The sequence below is a fragment of the Chionomys nivalis genome, chromosome 3 (genome assembly GCF_950005125.1).
Source record: "Chionomys nivalis chromosome 3, mChiNiv1.1, whole genome shotgun sequence".
Classification (NCBI taxonomy): domain Eukaryota; kingdom Metazoa; phylum Chordata; class Mammalia; order Rodentia; family Cricetidae; genus Chionomys; species Chionomys nivalis.
Window position 1 is genome coordinate 67,245,195 of NC_080088.1, and position 11,854 is coordinate 67,257,048.

Sequence of the window (11,854 nt, forward strand, 5' to 3'; positions counted from 1 at the left end):
TCCTCTTTCTCCTTAGCCATATCCCTTTCTGTCTCTACCTCCCTAATGCTGGGAATAAAGGCACTTCCCAAGTGCTGGGATTAAAGGCATGAGATCCCAAGCTCTTGCATCAAAGGTGTGAACAACCAACAACTGGTTCGGTTTCTCATTTACACTGGTTCAATTTCATATAGACCAGAATGGCTTTGAACTCCTGATCTTCCAGCTTCCTCTTCCGAAGTGCTGGGATTAAAGGTGTGTGCCACCACTGCCTGGCCTTTATGATTAACTAATGACTAGCTCCACCCCTTGATATTCAGGCAAGTTTTATTTGTTAAAACACAAACAAAATGTCACCACAAGAAAATGGGGAAATAATGCAGCTACAGCAACAGCCTAGGAACACATGGCAATGATGTTGACTGTGCTGCCTACCTCATCTACTGAAGGCTCAGGTTTTAAGAGGCTATGGCTCTACGAAGCTTAAGTGAATGTTTCCTTGCTGAGTTGAATTTCCCTTCTCTCTCTGTGACAAGTTTAAAGATCTCACATGTTATGTAATGTATGTAGTTTAGCGTGTCGGGTAAATGAGTCTAAGTCTCAGACTACTGCAATTCCTTCAGGCCGTGCACCAAAAAGAGTCATGCTAAAACAGATGAGGGAAAGCTGCCCTTCAATTCACAATGCAGTAAGGACACTGTATAGTAGACTGCTATGGAAATGAAGTCTGAAATGCAACTGAACATTTTTCATTTTATTTTGCTCTTTATTGCTTTTGAGAAATAGTACAGGCTTGGTGAATGCACTTCAAGAGACTAGGAAGTAACTGCGGCCCATTTGATTGTAATGCCTTTCCTTCCCTTCTTTCTTTTCCTTTCTCTCCTTTTAGTTTTTGAGATGGTGTCTTCCTTTAATTTTTAGGCTAGTCCATCTCCTGATCTTTCAATATGACTCTCCATTGCAGGGATTACAGGCTCATGCCACTAATATTACTACTACTACTACTACTACTACTACTACTACTACTACTACTACTACTACTAATAATAATAATAATAATAGTGTTTTATTGTTGTTTTGGTGCTGGGATCATCCGTAGTACCTCACACATGCTAAGCACATTGTCTACACAGAATTGCACTCTCACACTCTCACCCAAAGCCCTAGGTTAGACGTGCCAGTGAAGGCTCAGCACACAGTCCTGGGGTCTTTACCATCCATCTTTCAGCATCTTTGTTCACTGTGAGGAGAATCCCACATTGTGAAGGTGGCCTGCTTGAGGGTAGAGAATGTTTTGAGCCCTCATTTACTATTCATACCATCAAAAAATATTATTCCCTTTTCTGCCTTTAAGAACCGTAGGGCTAGGCAAGCTTATTCAAATGAGTAATATGTATTAGTTATATGTATTATTATGGGCTAATCAGTACTTTTACCCTGACCACAATTACAAATTCAGATGCCAAGCAGAACATATCATATTCATTCACTGTGGCCAATGGGCTTGCTCACAAACAGCTTGATGTGAACAGAAGCCTGTTCACATATGAAGAAGGCAACACTGAGGCATGAGCAATGTTACTCTGACATAGCTAGTGAGTTCTTAGCTAGAAATTAAGGTGATCATGGTTTGCTCAGAGCTCACAACAGAACATGGCATCTCTTCAGAACATGGAGCCTCATCAACTAACCACTATTTCTCTCTCACACACAGCACAAGGGGGGGTTCAGTTCTCAACCTCCATGCTTGGGAAATCCTTGTTTTTTTCCAATGTTCAATAATGACAAAATAATTGAATATCAGCTTTGTAACACCAGAATGTACATCCCCTTTCCTAGTCATATGACATCTATATGTATATGTTTCATATACCATACACATAAAAACATATTAGATTTAAAAGCAGTAGGGTATTATCACCCTTCCCTCTTAAGAACCCATTTGTCACGCCCCAAGATGATTGCTCTCATTTGAGACTGAATAATCTCTTTCTCTATGTGTCTCTCCTTCCCTCCCTTCCTCTCTCCTTTCTTCTTTTTCTCTCCTTCCATTCCTCCCTACTTCCTTTCATCTGTCTTTCTTCTCTCTGGATCCCTCAATCATGTACATATTTATCTTCTATTTTTCTCCACATTCTCACTTCTTCTACCACTTTTTTCCAAAAGAAAAAAAGGGGGGAGGGAAGCAAAACTCTGAGCTTACATAAATGCAAATCTTCAGGATTTTGAGAATAAAATTTATTCTGAACAATATAATTAATAAGGGTATTATGAAACATTAGAATTGTAGGCATATTTTAAAATAGTTACTTTTTACAGAATAGTTGCTGAATTTTCAACTGGGTTGAATAGAAGGGAGGGCTGTCGTCATAACTGCTTTACAATTCTCATCCTGTCTTTGTGGCAGTCCTAAAATTTAATTACCAGCCCTTTACAGAGGAGCTCACACATGAGTGTACTCACATACATACAATTTTGCATGTATTTTTCTCATGGAATGTATACTATGCTAGAAAACCACCTGTCTGGAGTCTCAGCTCATACATGGTATGCCTCTGAGAATATTCCTTTCCCCTCTTTCATGACCCCATGCAGTGTTAGACCAGGGTCTTCCTTTCACTTTCGTCTTGGACTGTGTGGGCATTCAAGAACTAAGAAATGAACTTTTGCCCAGTGCCTAATGGGGAAGATTAGCTATGGTTGTCAACAGGAGCAAATGACACTAGCACCCCAAAATACCTTGCACTCTGTTTGGGAAGCATGGTTAGCCTAATGGGGAGTCTGTGGGGGCTAAATTGAGAGTGAATAGGAAACTTGTAGGCTACAAAATCCCATTTGGCTCCTACACCAGACACAACTTTGAGGCTGTATGGAACTTTTTTTCTTCTTTTCTTTTCCCGCTTTATTTCCATGGCAGTCTTAGAGGAAGGAACAAGAATTCTTTTCAAACAAGAATGTTTATTGCCTGCATGATGCAGGCTTCCATTTAGCTAGAAAAAGACATGCTTTTCAATTAACTTTCCCTTGATAAACAATGATTTAATTTAAAGGAATGACTGTTTTGCAAATTGCAACAAAACACATTTTATGTAGAAACCCATACTTTTGAAAAGAAGGGTGGGTTAGTCGCCAGTTTCTCAATCTTGAGCTGTTGCTTCTCTTTCCAATAGTTTCAGTGGTTTACCTGAGATACAAAAGAGGAATAAGGTCCTTTGAAGTCCCTAAGCGAATACCATGGCATCAATCCAGTCCAAACCATTTGATTTCCATTCGTTTGCCTTTTGGTGAACAGATTCCCTTTGCTGATCACAATTTCCTTTAAAAATTCCCCCTCCCTCTCCTGATCCCTACCCCCTCTTTTTCCCTCCCTTCTACTCTTTCCTCCTTCCCTTTCTCTCCCTCTCTTCCCTGTTCTATCTCCCTCCCTTCTCTTTCTCCAATACTCTTGCCTCTCTCTCTCTCCCTCTCACATTCATTTCCAACTCTGTTTTTCTTCAAGCTACCTAGATGCATGAGGATTATAAGATGTTTTCCTTTTCCTTTAGTAACAGAATGTGCAATTATAATCCTAATACTTAAAATGTTGTGTACAGCCTTATAGGGTTTTAGAAATATCTACATGGGGCATAGATAAAATATCTAAGATGAAGAGGTAAATTAAGAATATTTATTCTTCTAAATAAAAATTATTACATATGCATTATGGCAAACTTTTCATGATAAAGAAAGATTAAATATATATTGATTTTATAAAAACTCATCATCATAGCAGTAATGAAAATTTCTGAAATTTTTACTTCTCAATGAGATATTCCATTTTTCCTTACATCACCAGATCACCCATGCCACCTGAAACTGAGGATATAAAGTGTCTTACTTATGAAAAGCTCTTGTAAATAGTATTTGCCAATATTTAGGTGGTATTTGTAGAGTAGTAATCCCAGTATAGGATTTGATACATGAAAAGACTTGTTTCTTAGTTCTAGCATGAGTGTGCAGCTTGGGAATGGGCATGTGGCTGAGCAAAGTATTAAATATTAGTTTATTACAGCTTTACTGTGTGTCAGATGATATTACATACTTGGGAGGGGAGTTATCCCCCGCAAAACTGGTCTAGATAGTATTCTGATATATAGGCTTGAGAAATGGGGATGCAATTATAAGATGTATATGTATGAGAGATACCATACTTACACAGGGAATGATGAACAGCAAAATAGTACAGTTCACACTTTTTTTTAAAAGGCATACTTGGCATGCTCATGACTTCTCTAAAGTAATGTCCAAGTCTCCGAGTCTCTAAGCAACCTCACATCCTGGACTGCCCTGTGGGTCTAGAAATGCCAAAGGCCACTGAGAGCTGTCTTGACAACCACAAGGAGCACTTTATTTAATAAATAATGCCTTCGAGAAAGGATAAAGGATAACCAATTGTATAAGAAACTCAAGTCTAGTGAATGAACAACAGACTCTCTTAGAAAGGTATTTATGAGGGAGAAATTTGAATTTGTGTGTGGCATTCTTTTCAACAAGTAATGTCTCAGGACAGGAGGTTAGGACAGGGACAGATGAAATCTAGGGAAAGTCTCTATTGAAAGGTTTCACCCTCCTGATTATCATTCTGTTGATAGGAAAGAAAATGAGATGAAGTCATAAAGCCAGTCACCACTCAGGCTAGTTAATTAACCCCCAAATTCAGTCAGGAATGATGTAGCTGCCAGTTTTGTGTGGTATTTCCATGGGAAGAGGTGACTTTTAAGAAAAAAGAGAGTCTCAGTCTACAATTATGATTATAATCTCTACCTTTGCATAGTTAATAGAAGACAGCTTATTGGTTGAATCCAAATGGTAATTCTTAGGAGGGAAAGACAACTTACACCAAGTTAGAACAGTAATAAAAATTAGATGCATCATATTGTCTTTAGTACAACTTATTTTATAATGCAAAACATTACAAAACAAGAACCTATAAGTTAAAGATGTGAAGTTATGTTGTCTAGTTTAAAAAGCTAAACAGTGACATATTTATGGTTTCCCTTTTGCTTTTATCAAATCCATAGTGTAACTAGCATGATAATGTTTTTCTAAATGCTGTTTTCAAATTTTGTTGTTTTGATTTTATTTTTCTCTGTTCCCCTCTCTTCTTTCCCCTCCCCTTCTACCCTCTCCCAAGAGCCCCACACTCCCAACTTACTCAGGAGAGCTTGTCTTTTCCTCCTTTTATGTAGATCCATGTATGTCTTGGGCTGAAATCAATAAAAGAGAAACAGAAAAGAATAGAAAGAATCAATGAAGAATTGGTTCTTTGAGAGAATTAATAAAATTGAAAACTCTTATGCAAATTAACTAAAAGACAAAGAGAAGACCCAAGTTAATGAAATAGAGATGAAAGGAGTATATAACAACAGATACTGAGGAAATCCAGAGAATTATAAGGACATATATTAAAAACCTGTACTCCACCAAATTGGAAAATCTAAAAGAAATTGATAATTTTTTCAATACATGCCTCTTACAAAAGTTAAATCAAGATTAAGATTAAGTAAGCAATTTAACAGATATAAAACTTCTAGTTGACCATGTAGTGGTGGAGTATGTTTTTAATTCCAGCACTTGGGAGGCAGAGGCAGGCAGATCTCTATGAGTTCAAGGTCAGTCTGGTGTCTACAAGAGCTAGTTCCAAGACAGGCTTCAAAGCTACAGAGAAACCCTGTCTTGAAAAAAACAAAACAAAATAAAGCAAACAAATACACAAAAAAGCCTGCTAGTGATATAGCAATAGTCATTAAAAGTGTCTCAATCCACCCCCACTTAACCCCCCAGGGATAAAAGGTTTTAGCACAGAATTTTACCAGACATTCAAAGAGTTAACACCAATACTCCTCAAATTATTTCGCAAAAATAGAAAGAGAAGGGACATTGCTCAATTCATTTTTTGAGGCTACAGTTATCCTGATATCCACGCTAAACAGAGAACTGACAAGGAAGGGAATTACAGTCCAAATTCCCATATGAACAAACATGCAAAAATTCCCAATAAAATACTTGTAAACCAAATCCAAGAATACATCAAAAAGAGAATTCACTACAATCATGTAATCTTTTTTCTAGAAATGCAAGGATTGCTCAACATACTAAAATCAGTAAATTTAATCTACCATACAAACAAACTGAAAGACCAAACCACAGGATCATTTCATTAGATGCAGAAAAGGCCTTTGACAAAATTCAACACCCTTTCATGATAAAAGTCCTGGAGAGGTTAGAGATACAAAGAACATAACAAAAATGTTTTGCAGCAAGACCATAGCCAGCAACAAATTAAATAGAAACTCAAAGCAATGCCACCAAAATCAGGAAAAAAAGGTTTTCTACTTTCTCCATACCTATTCAAACTAGTACTTAAAGTCTTAGCTAGTGCAATAAGGCAATTACAGGGAATCAAGGGGATGCAAATTGGAAAGGAAGAATTTTATGTATATTTATTTGAAGATGATATGATACTCTAAGTGTCCCTAAAAATTTTAGTAGGAAACCTCTATAATTGATGAATACTTTTTTATACTTTGTTTTTAATTGAACTATATGTTTTCTCCAACTTTCCTTCCTTCCTCCCCTTTTTCCTTGCACCCTCCCAGGATCCCAATTTACTCAGGAGATCTTGTCTTTTTCTCTTTCATTAATGGATCCATGTGTTTCTCTCTTAGGGTTTTCTTTGTTGTTTAAGTTCTCTGTGGTTGTAGGCTGTAGGCAGGTTATTATTTGCCTTATGTCTAATATCTGCTTATGAGTGCGTACATATTATATTTGTTTTTCTAGATCTGGGTACTTTACTATGTTATTTTATTTTATTTTATTTTTTATTTTTTTGGTTTTTCGAGACCAGGGTTTCTCTGTGGCTTTGGAGCCTGTCCTGGAACTAGCTCTTGTAGACCAGGCTGGTCTCGAACTCACAGAGATTCACCTGCCTCTGCCTCCCAAGTGCTGGGATTAAAGGCGTGCACCACCACCAGCTCCATTTGTCTACAAATTTCAAGATGTCATTAGTTTTTACCTGTGTAGTACTCCATTGTTTAAATGTACCTCATTTCCTTATCCATTCTTCAATTTGGGGGCATCTAGGTTGTTTCTAGGTTCTGATTATTATGAATAATGCTGTTATGAATGTGATTGAGCAAATGTCCAGACTGAGCATCTTTTGGGTATAAGCGTAAGAGTGGTATTGCTGGATCTTGAAGTAGCTTGATTTCTAATTTTCTGAGAAATAACCATACTTATTTCCAAAATGGCTGTACAGGTTTGCACTTCCACCAGTACTTACTCCATATCTTTTCCAGTATAAGTTGTCATCAGTATTTTTGATCTTGGCCATTGTTACAAAAGTTAGTATGGTATTTCAGAGTTGTTTTTGCATTTCTCCAATGACTAAGTAATTTGAGCATTTTCTTAAGTATTTTTCGATCATTTGAAATTCCTCTGTTGAGAATTCTCTCTTTAGATGTGTACCTGATATTTTTATTGGATTATTTGTTCTTTTGATGTGTAGTTTCTTGAGTTCTTTGTATTTGGAGATTAGTCCTCTGTCAGATGTGGGGTTGGTAAAGATACTTCCTTTCCTATTCTGTGGGCTTCTGTTTTATCTTGTTGACTGTGTCCTTTGTTTGAGAGAAGCTTTTCAGTTTCAGGGGTCTTATTTTATAATTGTTGCTCTTATTGTCTGTGCTACTGGTGTAATATTTAGGAAATGGTTTCCTGTGCCTCACATTAAAGGCTACTTCCTACTTTCTCTTTATGAAGTTCAGTGTGGTTGGTTTTATGTGGAGGTCTTTGATCCATTTGGACTTGACTTTTTTGCCCATGGTGATAGAAATGGATCTATTTGCATTCTTCTATATGTCAATATCTAGTTATGCCAGAACCGCTTGTTGAAGATGCCTTCTTTTTTCCATTTTATACTTTTAGCTTCTTTGTCAAAAATCAGGTGTTCATAGGTTGTGGGTTGATATCCAGGCAGTTGATTCTATTCCGTTCGTCTTCCTGTCTTTTTTTATGCCAATGCCACACTGTTTTCATTACTGTAGCTCTATATTAGACTTTGAAATCAGGGATGGAGGTAACTTCAGAAGTTCCTTTATTTTACAGGATTGTTTGGACTATCTTAGTTTTTTTCCCATATGAAGTTGAGTATTGTTCTTCGAGGTCTGTGAAGAATTCTGCTGGGATTTTGCTGAATATTGCATTGAATCTATAGATTGCTTTAGGTAAGATTGCCATTTTCACTATGTTAATCCTATGTATCCAAGAGCATAGGAGCTCTTTCCATTTTCTGATGTCCTCTTTGATTTCTTTCTTCAAGGATTCAAAGTTCTTGTCTATACAGGGTTTTCACTTGGTTGGTTAGAGTTACCCGAAGTTATTTTATGCTATTTGTAGCTATTGTAAAGCATGATATTTCTCTGATTTCTTTTTCAACCCATTTATCAGCTGATAAACACTTTATCAAAGTAGCTGGATATAAAATTAACTTACAAGTCAGTAACCTCCCTATGTACAAATGAGTAACCAGTGACTCTCTGATTTGACTTAGGCCCACTTCATGAGATGGAACCCATACCCAGCACTGCTTGGACGGCAAAGAACCTACGACTAAATAGTCTAGAGATTTAAGGGAAAGCCAAATGCTTCTGGCTTATTACAACAAAGTAGCAATAAAATAACTCCTAATGGTAATCTGCTATACTTGTAGATCAGTGCCTTGCTCATCCATCATCAGAGGAACTGACTCCTACAGAAGATGAAAATTAGTACGGAGACCCAAAACCAGATACTGTACAGAGAGTGAGAGACCGTGGAACATTCAGCCCTAACGGGGCAGAGTCCAGCAAATCCCTCTTATCAGTGCCTAGGAAACCCAGTGGAAGAAGAGGACAGAACCTAAGGGCCAGAAGGGATGGAAGATACCCAAGGGTGGCAGAGGACCTCTCAACAGGATGAGCAAATAAAGACTCATAGCAAATGAAGCAGTGTTCACAAGATCTGCAGGGTTCTGTGCCAGATGGGGTGCCAGAGCTAAAAGAAGTGGACACATGAACCAAGTCCTAACCAAGAAACTTTCAATAACCACTTTCAAATGAAAATGCAATTTTCTTTAAGTGGGAAAAATACAGTTTTTACTGGGGAAACAAACTGATCTGAATGGTATTCAATAGATGATCTGCAGAAAATGAACTCAATGGCATCTTTAAAAATTTTTGGTCTTATAATGTTATGTCAGGATTTTTTAAGATAATCTTATTATTTGTTTGCTTATTTATTTAAAATCTCCTTTTACCTACAGGTGTTATTAGTCACAAATAAGTGAATACATACCTTATTTGTCTTTTCTGGTTCTGGGTTACCAAACTTGGGATGTTTTTAAAATTTTTTTTTGATTGTTTGTTTTTCTAGTTCTATCCATTTATTTATAAATTTCAGGATGCCATTTTAAAATCTAATTACTATTTCATTGAGCAAAGGTACTGTATTTTCTTTATTATTATTATTTATTTATTTATTTCTTAAAGATTTCTGCCACTTCCCCGCCACCGCCTCCCATTTCCTTCCCCCTCCCCCAATCAAGTCCCCCTCCCTCGTCAGCCCAAAGATCAATCAGGGTTCCCTGCCCTGTGGGAAGTCCAAGGACCACCCACCTCCATCCAGGTCTAGTAAGGTGAGCATCCAAACTGCCTAGGCTGCCACAAAGCCAGTACGTGCAATAGGATCAAAAACCCATTGCCATTGTTCTTGAGTTCTCAGTAGTCCTCATTGTCCGCTATGTTCAGCGAGTCTGGTTTAATCCCATGCTTTTTTGACCAGGGCCAGCAGGCCTTGGTGAATTCCAGATAGAGCATCCCCATTGTCTCAGTGTGTGGGTGCACCCCTCGCGGTTCTGAGTTCTTTGCTCCTGCTCTCTCTCCTTCTGCTCCTGATTTGGACCTTGAGATTTCAGTCCGGTGCTCCAATGTGGGTCTCTGTCTCTGTTTCCTTTCATCGCCTGATGAAGGTTAATATTCAGGAGGATGCTTATATGTTTTTCTTTGGGTTCACCTTCTTATTTAGCTTCTCTAGGATCACGAATTATAGTCTCAATGTCCTTTATATATGGCTAGAAACATGAGTACATCCCATGTTCCTCTTTTTGGTTCTGGGTTACCTCACTCAGGATAGTGTTTTCTATTTCCGTCCATTTGTATGCACAATTCAAGAAGTCATTGTTTTTTACTGCTGAGTAGTACTCTAATGTGTATATATTCCATACTTTCTTCATCCATTCTTCCATTGAAGGGCATCTAGGTTGTTTCCAGGTTCTGGCTATTACAAACAATGCTGCTATGAACATAGTTGAGCATATACTTTTATTGTATGATAGGGCATCTCTTGGGTATATTCCCAAGAGTGGTATTGCTGGGTCTTGGGGTAGGTTGATCCTGAATTTCCTGAAAAACCACCATACTGCTTTCCAAAGTGGTTGCACAAGTTTGCATTCCCACCAGCAATGGATGAGTGTACCCCTTTCTCCACAACCTCTCCAGCAGAGGCTATCATTGGTGTTTTTTATTTTAGCCATTCTGACAGGTATAAGATGGTATCTTAATGTTGTCTTGATTTGCATTTCCCTGATTGCTAAGGAAGTTGAGCATGATCTTAAGTGTCTTTTGGCCATTTGAACTTCTTCTGTTGAGAATTCTCTGTTCAGCTCAGTGCCCCATTTTATAATTGGGTTGATTAACCTTTTACGGTCTAGTTTCTTGAGTTCTTTATATATTTTGGAGATCAGACCTTTGTCAGTTGCGGGGTTGGTGAAGATCTTCTCCCAGTCAGTGGGTTGCCTTTCTTAGTGACAGTGTCCTTTGCTTTACAGAAGCTTCTCAGTCTCAGAAGGTCCCATTTATTCAATGATGTCCTTAGTATTTGTGCTGCTGGGTTATACGTAGGAAGTGGTCTCCTGTGCCCATGTGTTGTAGAGTACTTCCCACTTTCTCTTCTATCAGGTTCAGTGTGTTCAAACTGATATTGAGGTCTTTAATCCATTTGGACTTGAGTTTTGTGCATGATGATAGATATGGATCTATTTTCATTCTTCTACAGATTGACTTCCAGTTTTGCCAGCACAATTTGTTGAAGATGCTCTTTTTTCCATTGTATACTTTTAGGTCCTTTATTGAAAATCAGGTGTTCTTAGGTTTGTGGGCTAAAGTCAGGGTCTTCTATTCGATTCCATTGATCGACTTCTCTGTTTTTATGCTAATACCAAGCTGTTTTCAGTAGGACATCTAGACTGTTTTTAATTTCTGGCTATTATAAACAAACTAATAATTAATATAGTTGAGCAAGCATTCCTGCAGTAGGATAAAGCTTTCTTTGGGTACATATTGAAGAGTAGATCTTGAGGAAGATCAGTTTTCGTCTTCCTGAGGAAGCATCACAATGGTTTCCATAGTGTCTGCACAAGTGTGAACTCCAAGCAGCAATGACTGAGTGATCCTCTTGCTCCACATCCTCACTAGCAACAACTTTCATTTGTTTTATTGATATTAGCCATTGGTGGTTCTAAGGTGAAATCTCAAAGTAATTTTGACTTGTATTTTCCAAATGACTAAAGATTTTGAACATTTGTTTATGTGTTTCTTAACCATTTGAGTTTGTCCTACCGAAAATTCTCAGTTTAGATCTGTTTCCCAGTCTTTATTTTGATTGTTTATTTTAAAATAGGTTTTCTATATAATATATTTTAATTATGGATTTCCCTCTCTCAACCTCTCCCAGTTAATCCCTACATTCCCTCCCATCCATATCCATACCCTTTCTGTCTCTCCATAGAAAACAAGCAGGTGTC